This window comes from Tauraco erythrolophus, chromosome Z (genome assembly GCF_009769465.1).
Source record: "Tauraco erythrolophus isolate bTauEry1 chromosome Z, bTauEry1.pri, whole genome shotgun sequence".
NCBI lineage: Eukaryota > Metazoa > Chordata > Aves > Musophagiformes > Musophagidae > Tauraco > Tauraco erythrolophus.
The window spans coordinates 39,365,254-39,386,609 of record NC_141496.1 but is presented as its reverse complement, the minus strand read 5'-3'; positions in this window follow the sequence as shown (position 1 = coordinate 39,386,609).

Below are 21,356 nucleotides of genomic sequence, written 5' to 3'. Positions count from 1 at the left end.
AATAATAGAGCTATTCCTGTGACCCAAAAAAAGGCAGCATGATGAGTTTCCATAGCATTTGGAACCACTGAAACCTATATTGAAATACTGTTGTGGTACTGATGTCTTACTGTCACCATCATATCATGTTAGGATGTAGAAAGTCACATCAATTGTTTTGATAATTTGGTTTGTACATTGATTTTCTGCTAAAAAAGAATATTGGTTTGAGCATTTATGTATTGTCTGTCTTCAGCCTAATAAGCTGAAAGATAGTGTTCATCAGATTAGTATTTTCTATCAGGTGAGTGAACAGAAGTTCTGTCTATTTTGAACAGGAGTTCTTAATATTTTAATGTTATCATGACAGATAAGTTTTTGCCCTGATGCATATGAGTAAGGCTAAAGCCTTGTAGAATTAAACCAAAAAAAAAAAAAAAAACAAAACCAAAAAAACCCTGACACTTTTCTGCAGCAGAAATATTAAATTTAATAAAATTTTGTAAAAACTGTAGAACAATGTCTTTTCCTCTACAACGAAATAGTCTTTTGAGTAGATAAAGTAAGACCATCCAGATTCTGTCCTGATTAATTTCAAGGCTTTTTATAAATGGTTAGATAGAAATCCAGTTTTCTCTTGACTTACTTTCATAAACCATGACTGTCTGAGATTTTTCTATATGTAGTGAATTCTTGAGAAGAATTCTGTTTCCATGTGGCTGTCTTCAAGTCTTCCAAAGCGGATTGGATTAACCAATCTATCTCAATTCAGTATTCTTCTTTCAGTATTCTTTGGAGATCTTAAGCAGAAGACTGTTTATAGACAAGACCGTATAAGCATGCATGGAAGTCATATTACCATCAGCTCAATATTTTGGGTGTTGCCAAAATGAATTGGAATGCTTCATCTTTTCCTATGTGTGTATTCAATGTTTTTGCACCAGCTTTTGTGAATTACACTTATCGGCCATTTATGAGCTGTGAACCTTTTCAATTGATAACACTTAGATTATAATACTTTATGTTTAGAACCTGCATTTCCATTTTTTCCCCATCTCTAATTAGAGAGTGAGAGCAGTCTACTTGTTACCAGAAAAACTTGACTGTATGATTGTATGGAAGATAAGTTGAAAATACGAACAAAATCAGTGCCATCCTGCTCTTTTTTTGAAAGGTAGAGAGAAAAACATCCTTCATCTGTAGAAAACTGAAATGTATGATACACGTCTGCTCCTTGGCTTGATTTAAAAAATAGGATTTATTTTTCTATAAGAAATACTGAAGTATGTAACATATCTCTATCAGCAAGCTGGCACATTACAGAGAAAAGGAGGAGGATCTACTCATGTATCTAGGCTGATAGAGCAGTTTAACAGACAGAGTACCTAATTCAATAGCTGGGGGAAGTAGTTTAAGCAGTGTTAAAGCCCTTTCTCTGCTATGGTATCTGAAAAGATATTGCTACTTCTGTGTGGTCTCATGCTTTGAAGAGAAGAATCAGAAGGTGAACTAGGGAATGCTGTATCTGACACTCTGATCCTCTTCTTCACTCTAGAATTATTAGGGTGAAATGAAGAGAAAGGACACCAGAAACTATTCTACAGTGGGGTTTTTTAGGACCTGAGCAACCAAGACACTCACTCTCCTTTTCTGTTAGTTATAATATTTTATCTGCATCATCTTAAGATACATTTCTTCCATCGGTACAAGTAAAATTAACTAAGGTAGAAAATGAAAAACAGCAATAATGTGCAGTTGTATGCAAAACACCTCAGAATTACCTCAGAAATGAGGTGTGCACTTCCTCTATTAATAAAGTTTCAAAGCTTTGATTGAACTTTGTAGACATACCAGTTAAAAAAGCAAAAGAATAATTGTGACATGTGCCATGATCTAGAAAAATTTCTTTAGAAATACTATCTAACCTTTCTTTAAACAAGTACCCTACTGATGGAAAGTCTGCAGAGTCTTGATAAGATATGGCTCCATTAAAAGCTCATAGTTTTCTTCTAGTTTCAACTCCAAAGATAGACTCTATTTTCAGGAAAAAAAAAAATCTTTCCATGCAATTGACTAAGCTCTAAGGAATGCAATGTGACTGACCAATAAACTCCTACAATGGGTGAAAGCTCAGGGGAAATGAGCAGGGACAACATACCTATGAAGCTTGGGGAATATGTAGGGTGTGACTGAGCACCGCTGTCATGACAAAGTTGACTTTATCTCAACATAAAATGGACCAGAATGTGGCCAGACCAGCATAGGAGGAGTGGACATGTGACTCAGTCCAACGTATAGAAACTAGACAACTAGCAGAAGGAATCTTGTGTAATATCAACCTTCTTCAGATAAGTAAATCTGGTATTAAATGTTACACGCTTCACACATGGAATATCTAAAAGAGTCTGGTCAGAGTACCAGACTCCGATGGACTTTTTACTGTCACATTTCCATTTCTACTATAGACATCTGAAGGTTAAGTATTGCCTTCAGTCAAATATGTCATGGTGAAACTGAACAAATGGAGTGCTCTGAGTGTTTTCCTCACTGCGTAACTGTGGCACTGAGGTAGTTCTTCATACTCATCCACCCAATTACTTAGTGTTTCTTAATTAGTTGAAGGAATATCCTTGTTTTATTACCATGTCACCAGGTGAATAGCAGGTTGTAATGTGGTCATCCCTTTATTCACTTAAACATTGGGGTTGTTTCTTGTTAGTCCAAAAATAACAATAACAATAATAATAACAACAATAATATTAATAACAATAACAATAATAATAATAAATAACAATAATAATCTTCAAAGTAAGAAAATAAATTTCTTACACAGCAAAACCATCACCCAGTTGGGTAGAAAGTAATATTTATAAGCTTTAACTTCTCTTATTTGGAGCCTTTTAATAGATTATAGAACAAATTTGGTTTGGCTGATATTTGAAAGTACTGCTTCTTTTGCACACTTAAGCAGTAATGTTATTGATATGCTTTCCCTCCTGCTTTTTAAGTGTATTAATACCGATACCGTCTGCCTTCAACCAGTTATTTACTGTGATTTCTACTACAGTTGTCATTCTTAAAGAATATTCATATATTCATTCTGAAGTTTTTCTTCAGACAAACAAAAATGTTTAGGAAACAATAGCTTTTTCACACTAAACAATGCAATGATCAGTTTGAATTAATTCTCATTTCAAGACTAAGTAGAAAACACTAGTATTTGCCACAAGTTACTTCTGGGTTTGTTTTGTTTTGTTTTAAAAAATTCAGATTGTCTTGATCTCTTTATTATTCTAAGAGACCAGGAGACATGAACGTACTGCAAAATACTGGCTAGAAGTGCAATATTAGTTGGTGGTATGAGACAATAAAAATATTTACTATTAAAATAAAACCAAATTTTCATAATTTTCTGTTTTAATGACTCTCTCTCAGTAAGTAGCTGATCTTCCTCTCATTTTATTATTTCAAGTTAATGAAATTCTACGAAATGAAAACATTTTGCATTTCTAATAAACACTGAATACCCCATTCCTTCGGCAAATATTTGCCTGTCTTTCCAGTTCAGAGTAGGCAGTGGAAAGAGAGATGTGAGACCTCCATTTTGTAAATTAAAGTCTAGGAGAATTACTGATCGCAATAACACAAGACGATCTGTGGTTGGTTTGGTTCTGAACTGAAAGTCTGTTTCCTGATAGCATAGATGGAAATTTGTGCTATTGATTTCTGTATGAAAACACTGATTATGACTTGGTCAAAAATGTGTTGTTCCACTTATGAACTTTTGTCTCTTTCCTGACAATTTCAAACGTTTGTGGAATCTGGAAGTGAAACAGTTTTTGTTAAAATCTGTTGCTGTGCTTGACAGCGTATGTGTGTTACCCTCTTCTCATATCCTTCTGATGATTGTTAGTGTAAGACTCATTACATTTATAAGCTAGTAGTTGTGACCTTCAAAAGCAAAATTATAGTAGCTGACAGGTGTGTTGTTTGTAAAGGTGGAGATAAAGAAAGTCTCTGCCACTCTCAGAGAGATAGAGATGATCAGGGGACAGAAAAGCTCCGTTCTGAGCCTGTAAGAGGAGATTTGAGAATTCTTTTGTTTTTCTTAGTAAGACCGAGTTCAAGAAAGGACTGTTGGTGAGGGAATAAGGGAGGAAGGGTTGTAGGACATTCATCTTAAGGATGGAAGTCCATGAGAATTGGCATCAAAAGTCAAAAAGAAGAGCTGTGAAATCCTGACCCAAAGCAACTGACCAAAGAGCTTTAAATGAAATGGGCTTGTGATATTTTTTTTTTTTAATAAGCTAAAAGAGGTAGAGGATACATAAATCTGAGATTTCTATGAATTCTAATGGCCTTCTGAAAATGTTACTGTAGAGTGTTTGTGGGCATACCAGTAATTTTGCATTCAATTTAAAATCATCTAAATACCAGCCCAAGAAAATATGTATTGTTCTTGACAGGAACTAATAATTATTTCCAGTTTTGATGGCTGGGTCTTAAAACGGTCTCAAAATTCAGATGTTAATTTAGTTTTGAGTCATTATTGTGTGAAAGATTAGCACTGCACTGAAGAGTTCTGCAAGCTCTAGTTTTTATAAAAAGTCTTGACTCAGCAGAAAACAAATCTGAACCTTAGCAATCTGAATTCTTCAGTCCCCATGATAAATGTTCGAAATTTATTAACTGTGAATGTATAAACTCTAAAGATTGAATTTAGGGAAAATACTAACTGGACGCCAAAATGAGTGTAAATGTAGGTAGCAGAAATAGTATTTTTATACACAAATGAGCACACATTACTCACATAGACTTTATTTCTGATAATCTGAACAAGCTTGGGTGATCTTGAAAGACCAGTATGTCGACAGTGAGGATGTTGTAATCCCTATCAGTATTGATTTCTTGACTATATTTTTCCCTTCTCTGTGTAACGGATGTCTAATTAGAAATGCTGAGGAATGAACACAAAGAGGGAAAGCAAGAGCAAATTACACTGAGGTGGTCCAGTCTGCCCCACAGGTGGCAACTGATTGAATTTTATTCTCAAAGCACAAATGTAATTTTGTTAAATATGACTTATTCTCATACATACAAGAAAATCCTTTGAATTTTGTTGATAATTTTTCGAAATATCACTATGAAAAATACTATAAAAATCTTCACATATCTTCAGGCAAACATTACCAGATCTTTATTAATTGCTGATTTTCCCATTGTTTTTGGCTTGCTGGATAGCATTTAACAAAACTTCTGCCTTGTGATGTCTCAGTTCCTTATCTGTCTCTTAAACAGAAGAGAAACTTTCAGTGGCACTATACTTTTTTTCTGTAAAGTTCTAAGAAGAACAAATTCAAAATCCTCAATCCATCCAAAGGATGTCTAACTTAGGTTGTGTGATTTGGTTTTGCTCTCATTCTCTTTTAATAACAAATATAATTATAAACTCAAACGCTTTTTCAAGATAAACAATCATTAACAAGAAAATTATTTTTACCCAAAGTTTTTCTTTAGTTACAGTCATGCAATGGTTCAGTCATTATGACATTGTGCTACTTTTGTATTTTCATTTTCTGTTAGATGATACGTGGTAGGGTGCACAATGGATGGAAACTTATCTAACAACTTCTTTTGGCCACGCACAACACAGAAAAAAATATCTACCGCTAATTCAGTTTTAGCTGTGTTGGTTCTACACTGACTCTAGGAGAGGAAAGTGGTCAACTTTCATGTCTGTCACAAAGCTCAGTGTACATAACTGAATATGTAGATGGAGCATTTCCAAGAAGAAAGCTGCTCCTACTTCCAAAAAGTGACACTTTCCACAAGTGCTGCTTTTTACAGTTATTGACTATGCACAGAAAGAACAGTACTATGAGATTTTATGAAGGTGTTAAATCTGAAGATGTAGTCTGTGGAATCTGTATTACGAATGGCAGTGCCTTCAAATGTACCGTGTACTTTGAGAATACACATTTTTGTTTGTAGTTCAGGTGAACTAATACAATGTAGAGTATCTGTCGACAGTCTCATTTGAGTCAGCTGTAAAGCAGTACCTGCAAAGGGCATCGCATAATAAGCATATTGAGCTGTGTGCTTTGTATTTGAAATTGCTCCTAAGAGACAATCATTTAGCAAAACAGGTATTTTACACCTGGAGTGTTCTACACTCTAAAGGATCCGCCTGTTTAGTGTTTCTAATGTAAACTATGATCTGTAAGCTCTGAACGCTGCCTAGCTCTAGGGGTTCTGGGTGGTCTAGTGTTTCCTTGGAGTGCCCCAGAGCTCTGGAACCAGCTCTGCCTTTTGGTCTGAAATGCAGGAATGTATGAATTTGTTGAATAAACAGATGTCTTCAATAGGTTGAGAGGATGTTCTGGAGTGTGTGTGATGGTGTTTTTCCTGTATATTTCTGTATGTTTCCTGCAGAATCATAGAAAGCAATCTCTGAAAATAGGATACTGGCTTTTACTTTTTTTTTTTGAAAACTTTAGAACTCCTGAAATTTTGGTTTTTGTTTTGTTTGAGGTTTTTTTGCTTGGTTTTGGTGTTTGTTTTTTTTTTTTCCCCTGCGAACTATACAAGACAATCAATATTGTAATTACTGCTTAATGAATACTTTTTGACCATATGTGTGAAACTAGAATTAGGACATGAAATATATGGTCTTTTAACCATCTCCCTTTGCTTAAACAATATTCCAAAATAATGCATTAGTTCTACTACTAGACATGCTGACATGTTTTTAGAGCATATGGTACTACATAAAAATCTTCAGCTCTCTATTTTGGTGTAGGCTGGACCAAAAATATGATATACCTCTTTCTAATTCCAATAGTTTGTTAACTAATGGTTCAAAAACTGCATTTCTGTATTTTACTTTTTAATATTGAGAAAGGCTGCTCAGGGACCAATGAATTAATATCAAAATTTAAATATTAAGAAGTCATTCAGTAGAAAGAAAATACATTTATTGTTACCTGTAGAGACGCTTTAATTCTGTGAGTAATTGTAATCATCTAATGCAACTATATTAATAAATATACCTAGTTGCAGAGGTAAAAGATACTTTGATTTCAATATATGCTGTACTGCCAAATGGGCTAGAACGTACTCCACAAAGTGAAATAAATGCAATTGTATTAACATAGTAGGCGTTAGACATTTTAAGAAATATAAATGTTGCAAGGAGATGTCTATAGAAAAGTTCTAGGAGCATTTGAAGTTCTAAGGAAAACTGAACTTGAAGAGAGTCTATAGTCTTAATTCTAAAAATATATTTTACCATGGTAACATGGATTACACAAAGCACTGCAACATTGAAATACGTTGAAAATGTTATTTGCTTTCAGGAATATGCTTAGTTTATATTTCATATTTGTTGCTATCTCATCTCTCATTTCCACTCTATATCTCAGAAGTGTGAAATCTCACAAATGAGTTTGGGTTTAAATGTCACTTTTCATTGAAGAATGAAACTCATAGCATTCAAATTTTTCTGTATCACTTGCTCTGGAGCTCTAATCTGAGATCTTAATTCACATCTGTCTTTGTAATTGATAGCTCAATGAAGAGAACTTCAAACACTTCTGAAGTGTTGTCTCTTATAATAAATGTATTATGTGATACTGCTTGTGATAGTTCAAAGCCTACATGTTCCCTCTACTTTACACTCAACTCTTAGAAGTTGCAAAGATTCCATGATGTGTGTTTTTAAAATTTTTTCTTTCTTTCTTTCTTTTTTTTTTTTTTTAAATGCAAACCATAATGATTAAATAAATAGAATAATTTGAACTTTTTCCTCAAGATGTTAAAATGCTTATCTTTTCATTCAGGATAGAAACTGTCACTGAAATAAAAATGCAAACATTTCCATTGTAGCATTCAAGGTCAGGTTGGATGGGGCTCTGAGCAACCTGATCTAGTTGTAGATGTCTCTGCATATGGGAGGTTGGACTAGATGACCTTTAAAGGTCCCTTCCAACTCAAGCTATCCTCTGATTCTGTGATTCTGTGATTCAATAATAACTGGGGAAGCTTATTCTTGGCTCTCACTGTATGTTGCTCGTTAACTCTGCTGACTGTGATGAAGTGAGAATAAGAGCTTGACAGGACTAGACTCAGCTTCTGATTCTTTAACTATTGTTGCAAGTTATTCAATTTTATGGAATTCTCTTATATCTAAGTGATACATATATTTATGAAAATCCCTTCCTGTATGTCTGGTGTCTGCACAATACCCACCCTTGCCTACACACATTTAACATCCTGAGGCACTTGCACATTCTTGAACTAAAGCTTGAACTTATTTATTTTTTAAAAAAATCGTATAATAATAATAAAAAAGAGTCAGATGAGTGTTGTTGTCAAACTGAGTCTGCAAAAGGAAATTGTATGATGTCAGATACTGCTTTTACTTACATTGACTCTTTAAAAGATGATATAAAAAAGTAATTTAAAAGATCAGAATCAAACCTGGAAGATCTAGTCGGAAATTAAGACTCTTCTGTTCACCTTAGTACAGACATCATTAACTAGGGGATCATTGCTAAATGTTGATGATGAAAAATCTGGCTATGTGAATGCTGATATATATCCCTGTTTCTTTTAACCTGAACCTTTCACGATTTTTATTTAAACATCCTGCATTTGACCTCTTCAAGATGTTGAGATGCTCTGCCAGAGAACCTGACTGGTCATTTAGGGAAACTGAGTCAGACCTGAGAAAAGGCACAACAGAGACAGAAGCACACAGGGGTGATGGAATGCTACCATCTGACTGAAAAAGCAGTGCAGCTAACTGCAAGCACATAATGATAACAAGATAAACAATGTTCTAATCCTGTTGGGTTTGAAAGTCAGAAGAGAAAATTAATTTCTGTGGTTAGGAACTGGATTAGGACCTGATTAGATTCTGGATTTCAGAAAGTAAGTTTTCTTTGTTTCCTTTTTCTGCCTTCCTTAAACAAAAGCCTGACTGGGAGAGATTGGAGAATGTGAGAATTATCCACACAGGTGTCAAAAGCCAGATGTTTTCCTAAAATATGAGCTTTTCCTTTAATTCAAGAGGGAAATGTTCTAACAATCTGTTATGAAGCATAAAATTAAACAAAAACAAATATACATGAAACTATTTAAAAAATATGTTTTTCTATGTTTATTGGACATATTCTTGAACTGAAATAGAATGTTGTTGTTTTGATTGCCACTGGTTCTCAAGGGAGTCAACCTGACAATTGAAGTACAACTACGGAAGTTTTTCACTGCAGAAAAGGTGCATGTGATGTATTAACTGTAGGTACAGCTCTAAAAATGGATGCCTTTCATTTTTTACCACTCCTAAAACATAGCTTAAGACTTAAATAGACCTCTGGGATTAATATGTCAGCTGCAGCACCCAGAAGCTGCATAAAAACTTATGGAACAAAGTCTTCTAATCATATCCGAGCTCTGCATCAGAATGAGATTAAAATGATCAACTGCTTCTCCTCTCGTGGTGTCCATAGAATGGAAAGAAGAGTGTATATGTCCATTTAAAGCAACAGGATCCTGCACATAAGGACAGAGAAATCAGACGGCAGTGCTGCTGACGTGGTTAGGCATGAGCACTAAGGATGTTTCTCGTCTCTAGGAAACTACGTGGATCTGTAACGGAAAATTACAGCGTAATTTAAAAGGGAACAATGTAACTAGCAAGTTGACCCCAAAGCTGCATTTGTTGTCTTGTTATTTAGGATTTACTATTTTATCTGTCACTCTTTTTCTTTCCATCATCAATGTCTGTGTCAGCAGTGAATTCATCAAAACTGTTGGGCGTTTTGCTTCAGGGAATTCTTTGACTGGTATGAAGCTAGCATACTGGCGAAGTGGAAATGCATTAGAACCTCTGTAGTTGCCTCCTTTTGCAACAAAAAGAGATCTTTTGGCATTTAATTCTTAGTTAACATCCAGAATATTTTTGTGTGCAAGCTACTACTCTCTTTAGAAAAACAAATTATCATTCTGAACATCCTCAGGAAGGAAAAAAGAAAATACAGGCTAAGCACAGGCTAACCTCAGCTGCTTTTGGTTACATGTAGTTTTTTGTTTGAATAGAGAAAGAAAATTCACCTAAAGTAAAAAGACATGCTGCATTGATAGCTTCTGTTAATCTTTGCTTTTACTTTTGAAGAAATCAGGACAAATACAACCTGTGGACAGAAAATGGTGCAGAAAATAGCAATTATATATTTTTATGGGAAGGCATGGGATTCCCATTACCTAAATTGTTTTTAAATTTAGCCTACAGATTCTCATTTGCTTCTTTGATATACAGATCATTTTCTATACCTGCCCACATGAGATGCTTTGCTTTTATCACTTTGATTGTATAAAATAGTCAGGGTGTACATGCTTTTAAAAACATAGATTTTAAATGAAACTTTCCCCCTGAGTTCAAGTGGAGTTTATGATAACGTGACAAACAGCATTTGGTCAGGTGTTTGAACATTTGTTTTATCGCTTCTATTTCTTGCCTGTGTGCATAACAATTTAGATGACTTAAAAAAAAAATAGCACAGCCCAAAGTCTTACAGATTCAGACAATGAGTTGGTGTTATATTTTGACCCCTCTTGCTGTAGGTTGAGCATATATGCATGTTCTGTCAACACACTACTTGAAAGCACACTGAAATGTGGCTCCATGTGAGTAGGAATACCGATTGCTACCCATATTGTGAACCAAATTTTGCCATCTGGTACAACTACACAACTTTACTGAACTGAATAGAGGAAAGAGTGTGTGCATGTCAAACAAAAGAAGGAGTACTAATTAATATTCATTAACATTCATTGCTTCTTCTTTTGCATGTTGTTTGCAAATGGATTGTAAAATTCACCACTAAGAGTTATTTACAAATATTCATTAATTTCTATGTGTAATTTTCTCTTTCATGTCTAGTGCACAGAGGATCCCATAAATATTCATAATTCAGAACGTGTTGAATAGTTGCATAAGTCATATGATGTTACTTTTGCTTTTCGCTGGTTAATTTATGTAAATAGCAAGAACAAGAAGAATGGCAAATTTTGAATGTTAGAATTAAATGTGAAGCTCAGAATTAGCATGTGGGGAACTGGCTTTTTGCAAACACATATTGAAAAAGGCAGAACGGAATTTTCAAGAGCATATATATGATTTGGAGTATTTTTCCAGGAATGCCAATGGGCTATGTCCTAAATTTTCTATGAGATTTTGAAAATTAATTTGAATAATTACTGGAGGAAATATGTAATATTTGAATTTGAATGCAAACTTCTGATTTGAAAGCGTGGCCAACAGGTTGAGGGAGGTGATTCTGCCCTTCTACTCTCTCTTGTGAGACCCCACCTGCAGTACTGCATTAAACTCTGGGGCCCCCAACACAAGAGGGACATGGAGCTGCTGGAGCGGGTCCAGAGGAGGGCCACGAAGATGATCCGAGGGCTGAAGCACCTCTGCTATGAAGACAGGCTGAGAGAGTTAAGGCTGTTCAGCCTGGAGAAGAGAAGGCTCCAGGGTGATCTTACAGCAGCCTTCCAGTACTTCAAGGGGGCCTACAGGAAAGCTGGAGAGGGACCTTTTCCAAGGGCATGTAGCAATGGGACAAGGGGTAATGGATTTAGACTGAAAGAGGGAAGATTTCAACTGGATATAAAGAAGAAATTTTTCACTCAGAGGGTGGTGAGGCACAGAAACAGGTTGCCCAGAGAATTTGTGTATGTCCCATTCCTGGAAGTGTTCAAGGCCAGTCATGATGAGGCTTTGATTAACCTAATCTAGTGGAAATTGTCCCTGCCTGTGGTAGGGGAGTTGGAACTAGATGATCTTTAACATCCTTTCCAGCCCAAACCATTCTATGATTCTAGGATTTTTCCAAGAAGTATCTTTCAAATTACTAATGTCATCATTGCATGTTTACTCTTTAAAAATTATATGTTTTAAGATGTTAGTAGTAATGTGTAGAGTAGAAGTACAATATCATAAGAGTTGATACGCAATTATAATGAAACAAAGGCTTCATGAGTACGTCTTCCCTTACCCTTGCTGACTCTTCAGTAATCTGCTAAAATAATTATCAAATAATCTCCTTAATAAATACTGGAGACTCTGGAACTGAGGCATCAAAATGCTTCATGTGCTTACCCTGAATTTTAATTAGGACTACAGTACTTCACTCTCAAATAAAACAGAGCAGTCCAGTAGATGTAGATCTCTAATCTCCTACACTGTGACTCAGCAAAAAGACTTTACCAGGATTAACTGGCTCTTTTTCTTGCCATTCTTTATTCTTTTATTTCCCACATTAGAATTTAATACTATCTAAACATCTAGCTCTATCAACTTCTCCATTGTACAGTTGTCACTAGACCTCTCGTTGAAGTGAAGGTAGTGACACGTGGCACCTCTCTGAAGAGTGCTGCACAGCTCGATGTACAGGAAGCTCAGTTCAGAAACACCAGTCACTGCTTCTGTGCTGGATTTCAGAATTGCATTACATAGACCAATGACAAGAGAAAAATTGAGAGAAAGAGACTAAAGTTTAAGTTACTTTCTTGCTGAGTGGTTAGAGAATTCATCAGGATAATAAAAGATGTGGATATTGGCAAATGTACACAAAGAAGCACAGCTCAGGTCTTCCCTGTTCTAGGTAAGGATACTAACCTGTGGGTGACTAGGTAAAAGGAAGGTGCATAATTCATTACTTTACATTCTTTTCAATGTCCTAGAAGGAACTTTTACTTAAAGACAGCAAGAAATCTGAATTCAGATTTCATTTTAATATTTTTAAAGGTCAAACTGTATAAAATTTCATTTCTTGTGTTTTTTTTGTTGTTGTTTTTTTTTTTTTCTGGTTCAGGTACAGAGTTCAAAAATTGTCTGCATCGCCCTTTTTAAATTTTTGGGTTTATTCTTCATGATAATGTCTTGTGTGTTTGCTGTATTGTGTAAGATCTGGCAAAAATTGTAGCTCAAGATAATTTCTCTTAGAGGGTTCTTATCACTTTAAAATAAAGCCAAGCATTTTCAAATCATTCTTATATAATAGGACAGTTTTGGAAGTTCTGATTCCTTTTGTTCTTGTGTGCACTCACCAGAGATTGTTATGTCTTCATGTTAATATTAACCTTAGAGGTATTATATCTTCCTAATTTGATCCCACAGATATTTGTATTCTGTGGGCCTTTTTCCCCCATGGGGCTGAGTGGGCTGAGAAGTCAACCCACAATTTCTAGAAGATCTACGCAGAAGCATAAAGACCGAGGGCAGGCACAAATTGCTGGTTGCTGTACTGGATATGCATATTTATATTATTTCATTGTGAAAAAAAAAAAGCTCTGGCTTGCAAAAGAGTATTTAAATGGAAAGATGTCAATCTGTTATAACAACTTTAAGTCATGAAGGACAGCTGGGAAGTTCATTATACTTAAATAAATTAATAAGTAAAAAAAAAACACGTAAGTTTATGTTCATTTATCTTTATTTTCAAGTATGGAAAGCAGATTTGTTTCTTACTTGTCCATGGTCATTTTAGCCTGCCTGTTTTCAGTGTGATCTGATAAGCACACTATAGCTTTTTAACCACATGCAAAACATTGTTTGCTGTCCTGGGTTCCATTTTCAAAATACAGACGAAAACAGTATGTTGTGTCAGTGCTCTGGTCTCCTCCATTCCAAAATATTACTTCTGGCAATTCTGGACAGAAGTTAAAGACTTTTATAGAGGAATTATAGAAAGAAAGTTATTTGCAGAACATCTCAGTGATGGACTTTAGAACATTATTTTTTCCCTAAATTTTTGAGCTGTAAAAGTATTTTACACCTAATTTAAAATCTACTTGCACTATCATGATGGGGTATGGAGGCATTAATGCCACCATAGCAGAAGCTCTCTGTTGTGAGAGTTTATGGCTCAAGAGCTGGCAGCAGCCACATCTGCAGGATGGACAAACTCAGACATTGGTCCTCCTGGCTGTAGTCTTTCTGGTCCAAAGTCAGCACCCCTGCACAGTCTTGTTCTGCTGTGTACATGTATCACCTTGACAGTAGCCAGGAGATCCCCACAGTAAGGTGTAAACCTGTGTTACAGTCAGCTTGTATGTTAATACCGTTGAAGTAAAAATCTGCCTTTTTTTTTTGCTCCTACTGAAAAGAAAGGTAATACCACTAAACCAGGAATTGGTACAGGCAATAAACTACTACAGTCTTCTTACTGCTAAAGTGTGTAACTAACGTACCTGTTGCCTTTTTAACATGTTGATAGTGTCAACAGGGAAAAAAAAAACAACAAACCAAAACTGTGGTGCTATGTGATGTCATCATTGAACTAATTATCTGAGGATGTTTCTATGCTAATACTATATGATGGGAAAGGTTATGTTTGGACAACAGTTTTGTATTGCATTTGCATTTCTTGTATGCTTTCCCAACACTTAATGATGCTGCCTGTCTTGAGTGGTCTGTTAATATATTTTCACATAAATTAAAGCATTGCAACCAAAGGTAATCGTACAGTGCTAGCAAATCACCTGAAAACTGTAGACATCTTTAAGTCACTTTAAAAAACTTTTTCATTTGCATCTATTGCTCTGAAAGTTTGTTGTTTCCTGGTCTAATAAAAATTATTGAAACATTCAGAAAATGATGCAAGAGTTGAAGAAATTATTTTTATAAAGTTTTGAGGTGAAAAGAAAAATGAAGAGTGGATACATTGATAGTAGCTTTGTGTACCATAACAGATTTTGGTAGCAGTGTCAGAAAATTATTCATCTGCAGAAAATATACAAAGCAAAATATGTAAGAGAATTTGGAATGTAGAAAGTGGGAATATTCAGGGTTACATAGGTATTGTTTCAAGAAAAATTAATACAGGAGAAAATAAGAGGGATCACCAATGGCTGAGAAATACCATTCATAACCAGACATTTGTTCAGGCACCAATGTTTCAGTCAGTGCTTGTGATAGTCAAATTAAATAGATAAATATGTAAATTTTTTTTTCTACTTGTTTATTTTTGCTTATATTTTCAGATTCTGACATTGAGACTGAGAAATTCCCATCTGACCTAGGAAGTATCAAAGTCCTGTCACCCTACTTGCCCTCTGATACAACTTGGAAAGAAAGAAGAAAAGTAGAAACCCATGGATTTTATACAAGATGAAAAGGCTGAAGATTTCTTACAGGCCATTCACATGGTATTTCAGTTCTATTTACATGGTTCTGTGTTTTTCACGTTAAACAAAGAAACTGCATGTAGAAAACAGCACACTGTCCCTGTTTTTCATTGTGCTGTTCTGAGACTTTTAAGAAATTCCAATCTTATGATAGAACAGCCTTGCACCTTTTGTATCATAATTTTGACTATTTTTTAGCTAAATACCTTTTTCTTAATAGATTCCATTTTGAAATACAGCAATTCTCAATCTAAAAATCTGTAAGAAATGCAACTCCACAAGGTTACTAACTATATTAGAAGAACTTTATGTACAATCTTCAATGAGGGATCAAACTCCTTTAATAATGTTATGGCAATGTGTATGAAGAATTAAATAGATGTTGGAAATTTTCTATCTTTCTGTCTTTTACTAGTCTTGTTTTGTTGAGATGAGGAACATCTACAGGAGACCAGTTTTTGCAAAAAATCTACATTTAAGAATAATTTTTAAAAGAACATATCTAAAAAAAAATTGTCTTGGGTAAAAAATTTGTAATTAAATTACTGCATTTTAATTAAAAATAATTTCATTTTAAAATTTTATTTATTTTTTTTCATAAAAGTGAACAAAAGTAATTAATGAAACAGGACTTCAGAATTGTTAAGGTTCCACATTTGTTCTGATGTAATCCAATTTTACTATGTTACTACTGTTTTATAAATGTTGATCATGTATCTTAATGAAAATAAAGGAAAATGTAAGATTTCAAACTAAGTGAAAACAAGAAATTTATTTCTTACTCTCTAGTGTTAAGTAGGCCCAAATGCTATTTTTTGGTGGGTTTTTTTTGTGGTTTTTTTTTTTTATGCTAACATGGCTTTTCTACTAATAACTCTTTTCTATCAATACTATTAAATTTTTAATTCGATGCTTTTTTTATACATTTCCCATATTAATCATTGTATTCAGAGTTGGTTTAACTTTTCCAAATGGTGCCAAATTGTAGCACAGTACTCCGTCTCTACTACGCTGAGTCATTATGAGTAGGCACAAGAAGTACTAGCTTGTGTTTCTGAATATTTTTTCTTTTCATTTTTTATCTTTTTTTTTTTTTTTTCCCAGTGCAAATCTAAAGTCAAACTGTGTGTACTGTTTGAATGCATGTTGAAAGAGAGGGGAGTGAAAAACATTGCTATTCCAGTGGAAATGTCCACCTTTGTCAGCAAATCTTAGAGATAAAATATTTGCTCTAAATTCTCAAACAATCTTGTCTTGAAAAAATACTAATAGCTTTAAGTTATTGAAAGACCTAATTTTGATACAGTGTCAGTAGCCCATAAAATTCAACATGCAAAGACAAAGAAAATAATAAAAAATACTGTTTTCACAGAACTGTAAGAAATAAGGCTGGTGTAGATCTCAGAAGATTACCACGTCCATCCTTTTGCTCCAAGGCAGAACGGTATGCACCGATGTCATTCTTCGTAGATACATTACTAGGCAGGGGATTCTTTTTCTCTTCTAAGGATGGAAATTCATTAAAACTTGATATATAGTAATTATTTAGGACCAAATTAATCTGTCATGATTTTAGGCATTTATCAGAGCTGCCTAAAATAAGACACTGTTCACATTACATTTCTAACTCCAGTGTGGGAACAGAAATATCTGAGAAAATGGCTCAAATCTGAGTGGAGTTGGTGATCCTCTTCATACTCCTGTATGAATCAACTGACTATGTTAAGGGCTTTTAGGAGTCTCAGATTCTTAAGTGTTGACAAAATCTTGAATTTAGTTTGACACCAGCAGCTAGCTGTAATTCCAGCCATTTTCACTAGACAGAAGACACACACATGAAGGAAGGGACCATCTACATCAATCTGGCAGCAATGACACCGTTATTGCTAAGATTGTCTTCTTCCTTTTGGACCTGTTGATCTCTCTGTTATGTTTTCTGTTTATGATACTGAATGACCTCTTTGGGATTGCTGCCATAAAATTTGCAGTTTAAATTACACAAAATTATAGGGAAAATGTCTCTTAACCTACAAATTTGCTTAATGGAAAACAGCAAATGCAGACAAGGAAGTTCGTTCTTTTTGGGAAGAAACGTGCTTTCTAGGGGCATTGAAGATAATCAAACACAAGAAAGGTGGTTTCTTTACAATACTGTATTGAGTTGCACTCTGAAACAGTGAAGGAAAGGTGCAAGGGGCATAGTTTGGCTTGTAAGTAGCTGGAGCGTTGCTTGCTTTTATGTTATCTTCATGTCTTGCTCCATAGAGACAGGAGTGGAGGCGTTAACTGTGAAGACTCCTAAGGTGATTAGAATCCTGTTGTTCCTTTTCCTCATGAAATTAACTTACATCTGTAATATGGATTTGAAGACTTGCAAATGAATGGTCAGGTTATAAGAACAGTAAAACAAAACTTTTGCATCTATAGCCAAATTACAAACATGATTTATGTTTTTGTAGTACCGTATTAATTAAGATGCTTGTTTTGGACTAGTAATCCTCTCTGTTTGTGTGAGTTTCATTTCTGACATAAAGGACTCTTATATGCTGGTAACATAAGTGTGTTTCTATGCTTCAGATTGTAGCCTTCGATTTTGAAGTTGTAAAACTTCAAGATTATTTAATTGATAATTTTAATTTCTGTTTCAGAAACTTGTTAGGTTTTGTTTGTTTGTTTATTTGGTACTTTCGGTGAGTTTTTTTGATCCGGTTGTAGTTTTTCGTTTGTTCGTTTGTTTTGTTGTTGTTGTTGTTTATTTGCAAACTTCCCTGAATATTAAAATCTATAACATAACACTAATTGGCTGTTGACTGGCAGAGGTTCTCAATTTTAATTAATATAGCTTAATTATTAAAATTTCTTTTCTTTTATATTTGAAAGGTAAAAATAATGAATTTTTGGCATGTGCATCTCTCTTGTCTGCCTTACATACTGCACTGTCTTTTCAATACCTGTATTTACAATAGCTGCTGCAGTTATTGTGTATGAATTTGGTAAATTACTGTGTTTGCGTCTGGTCGCTGAGAGTTTTAGGCAATCTCATGTTGCATGCTTTATAATCTTTATTTTTACTTGATGAAAACAGGTGAGAAGGGTCAAGGTAAATTTAGGGAAAGTTACTAGAGTAAAAATTGACTTCAAACTAGACTATTTGAAGAGTATACCTTTTTATTTATTTATTTTAAATCTTTAGAAAGGTTTTTTTAAATGGCTCATTATGTTTGGCAGGAAAACTGACGTTTGTTTTTTCACTATTGTGTTTTTTCCTTTGCAATGTAGTTATTTCTCTGATACATTAGACAAATAGGTTTGGAGTACTGTGAGGATATTTTTATGTTGTTAATAACAGTGCTGTAGTTATTCAAAGGGCACTGTAGTTTACAGTTTCCATCTTCTTCCTGAAGGTTAAGGTCAGCACTGCTTTATACACAGTAATTTAAAAGACAGAAAGAAAACTTCTTCTACATAAACATAAACATATACTGTAGAAAACTACATGCTGGTTTTGTCTCTGTGTTGAAAAACAGACTTCTGCCGAGCCTGCAACAGCCTTAGAAAGGATGAGTCATTCTACTTGTGTGCTGAAGGAAGCCAAGTCCTGGTGGACTTGGGATTCCAGAGGTGTTCTCCTTCTTGGCCACTGGAGCCCATTTTGGTGATATCTAACACAGTGGGTGTCCCTGCAGCCTCACAGAACTCTGTTCAGAGAGGCAGATCCACATCAATACAGAGTAATGTCTGTTCTTGTACCTGCATAAATGCAGAAGAGAGAGTGCAACTTACACTCAACTGCCCAATTTTATCTTTCTTTTTCTATTTTCCCATTCTCATTGCTCAATCAACCAGCTTGACCCCTTCTTTTCTCAAGTCTTGTCTCCTCCCAAATAAACAAGACACATTTAATTACTTTTTCCCCATCGGTCCTTGTTTGGCTGTATTTGTATGCAGATCTGATATTTCTGTTATTGTCACCAATCTTTTTTGATATTACTGTATGATATGACATGACACAGTGTGACATGACGTGACATGACACGACAGGACATGTCAGCCTTATAAGCTATTGTTGGCACACACACGGAGATGCTGTGGGCCTTGTGAGATTTACACCCCCAAAAGCCCCTAGTGTTTATCTCCAATTATCTGGGAAGTTCAGCTGTGTCTCACATAACCGACCCTTAACTACCTGCAAAATCCAGCCGTCTCTCACATCTCTAGCTTTTACACAGATATAAAAATCTTCTTTGTCTTATTTGCTGTATTTAGCAGTTTCTCATGTCTACTAGTTTCCTCTGTTAGATAAACCTAACTGTTTGCATACCCTAACACTGATGTTTTCTTTTGCAGTAACTATACATGTACTATATATTTCACCCATTCTTTGGCTCTGCTGATACAATTTGACGTAAATGAGTGAGGAATACTTAATATTGTTTATAGCAAACATATTGATTTGCTTTTCTTTTAAAATTGGATTCTCATCATGATGAGTGGACATTTTCTACTCTCTATCCAAGATAAAGTAAGTATAATCTTGCCAGTGACATTCTTTATGGGGAATATCTCTTATATCTAAGAAATGTCTCAACAATTAGTGCTAAAATTTGTCTGTTACCAGTACTAGTTAACAACTGGAGTTTTTGCATCGTACTAGGACTGTCAGTAGAATATTGAGAAATAGCTTACGAATCAAACGACTTGTGGGATTGTGCATTTGTAACAGGAGGAATGAGTGAAGGTCTGTCTTGAATGAGTGAGCTCTGAGAAATATTCAGGAAAACATCTCTTATTTTTAAACTCATAGAAAACTTTATATGAAAAAGAATCCTTAGAACTTCAGAGAACTGTTTTTAAACCAAGAATGTTTCCAAATTATAAGCAAATTCAGTAAGGGAAATGTATACAGTATTTCTGCTTTTGTTTTATTAGAACCTTTAATGATACCTTAAACAAAGCAGTCCTGTAAATAAGCATATTTTATTTACATCTTGTGATTAACATGTAGCTCTTATCTGTACGTGAGGAATCAAACAGTAGAATGAAACAAAAGATTGTCTTGGGAATGTTCACTGAATGGCTTTAAGGCAAGATGGAATGAGAACGCATTATATTTATAGTAGAATTTACATGGTTAATCTGGTAAAGGTATTTCTACTCAGAATAGTCCCTTAAAGGTTCCCTCTAGCTCTCCAGTAACCTCTGAACTGCTCTACTCTCTTCGCAGGATTCAATTTCTGTCAATATTCAAAAACAGTTTGTATGTATACCTGACACTCCACATGGTTGATGGCTTCCTAGATCAAGAAACCTGCCAGTCTCCAAACCCTCCTGACTTTCGCCTGGCGGTATATTAAATGTTAAATCTTTTAAACTTGCGTTCCATTCCTAATCAGACAGTTGGCTGGAGCAGTTGCAGGGTTCCACCCCATGTAAGGCCTTTCAGTGAGGTCAAGTGAGTCAATCAACCTGTTCCATCCCAAGTCTTAATGCTTTTGATGTTTTCCGTTACTGAAAGACTTCTTGGATAATTATTTGGGATGATTATCTCCATTATGGCTTATTTCTCATTGGTAATAACATATTATTTTCCCGTCACATACGATTATTTTTTAGACTTGTAAGTAATATGAACTTTACAACAGTAACAAAATAATTTTTTTAAAAAAACATGAATTCTATGCCTATCGAGGGAAGTCATCTTCCTCCTACCCTGACACTTTGGTCCCCTGAACTCCCTCTAGCTTTAGTCAGGCAATCATTTACAGAAAAATCTGGTGTCTCAGACCTTTTAGTTTGCCTTTGCCTTTGATGTCAGACTTTTATATGTGTGTATGTACGAGAATCATATTAATCATGTTGGTCAATTGTAAACCAACATTTCACAAATACGGTGTTTGATCAGAGAGTGTATAGAGAAAAACATAACATCCTTAATTCTCAATATCGTGACTAATGCTTCTAGGTCTTGTAAAATCTAATTCATAGATTCATAGATTCATAGATTCATAGATTTCTAGGTTGGAAAAGACCTTAGAGATCATCCAGTCCAACCGTCCCTAATCCCCATTAAACCATATCGCTAAGTAGATCATCCACCCTATTCTTAAACACATCCAGGGATGGGGACTCAACCACCTCCCTGGGCAGCCTATTCCAGTGGCTGACAACCCTTTCAGAGAAGA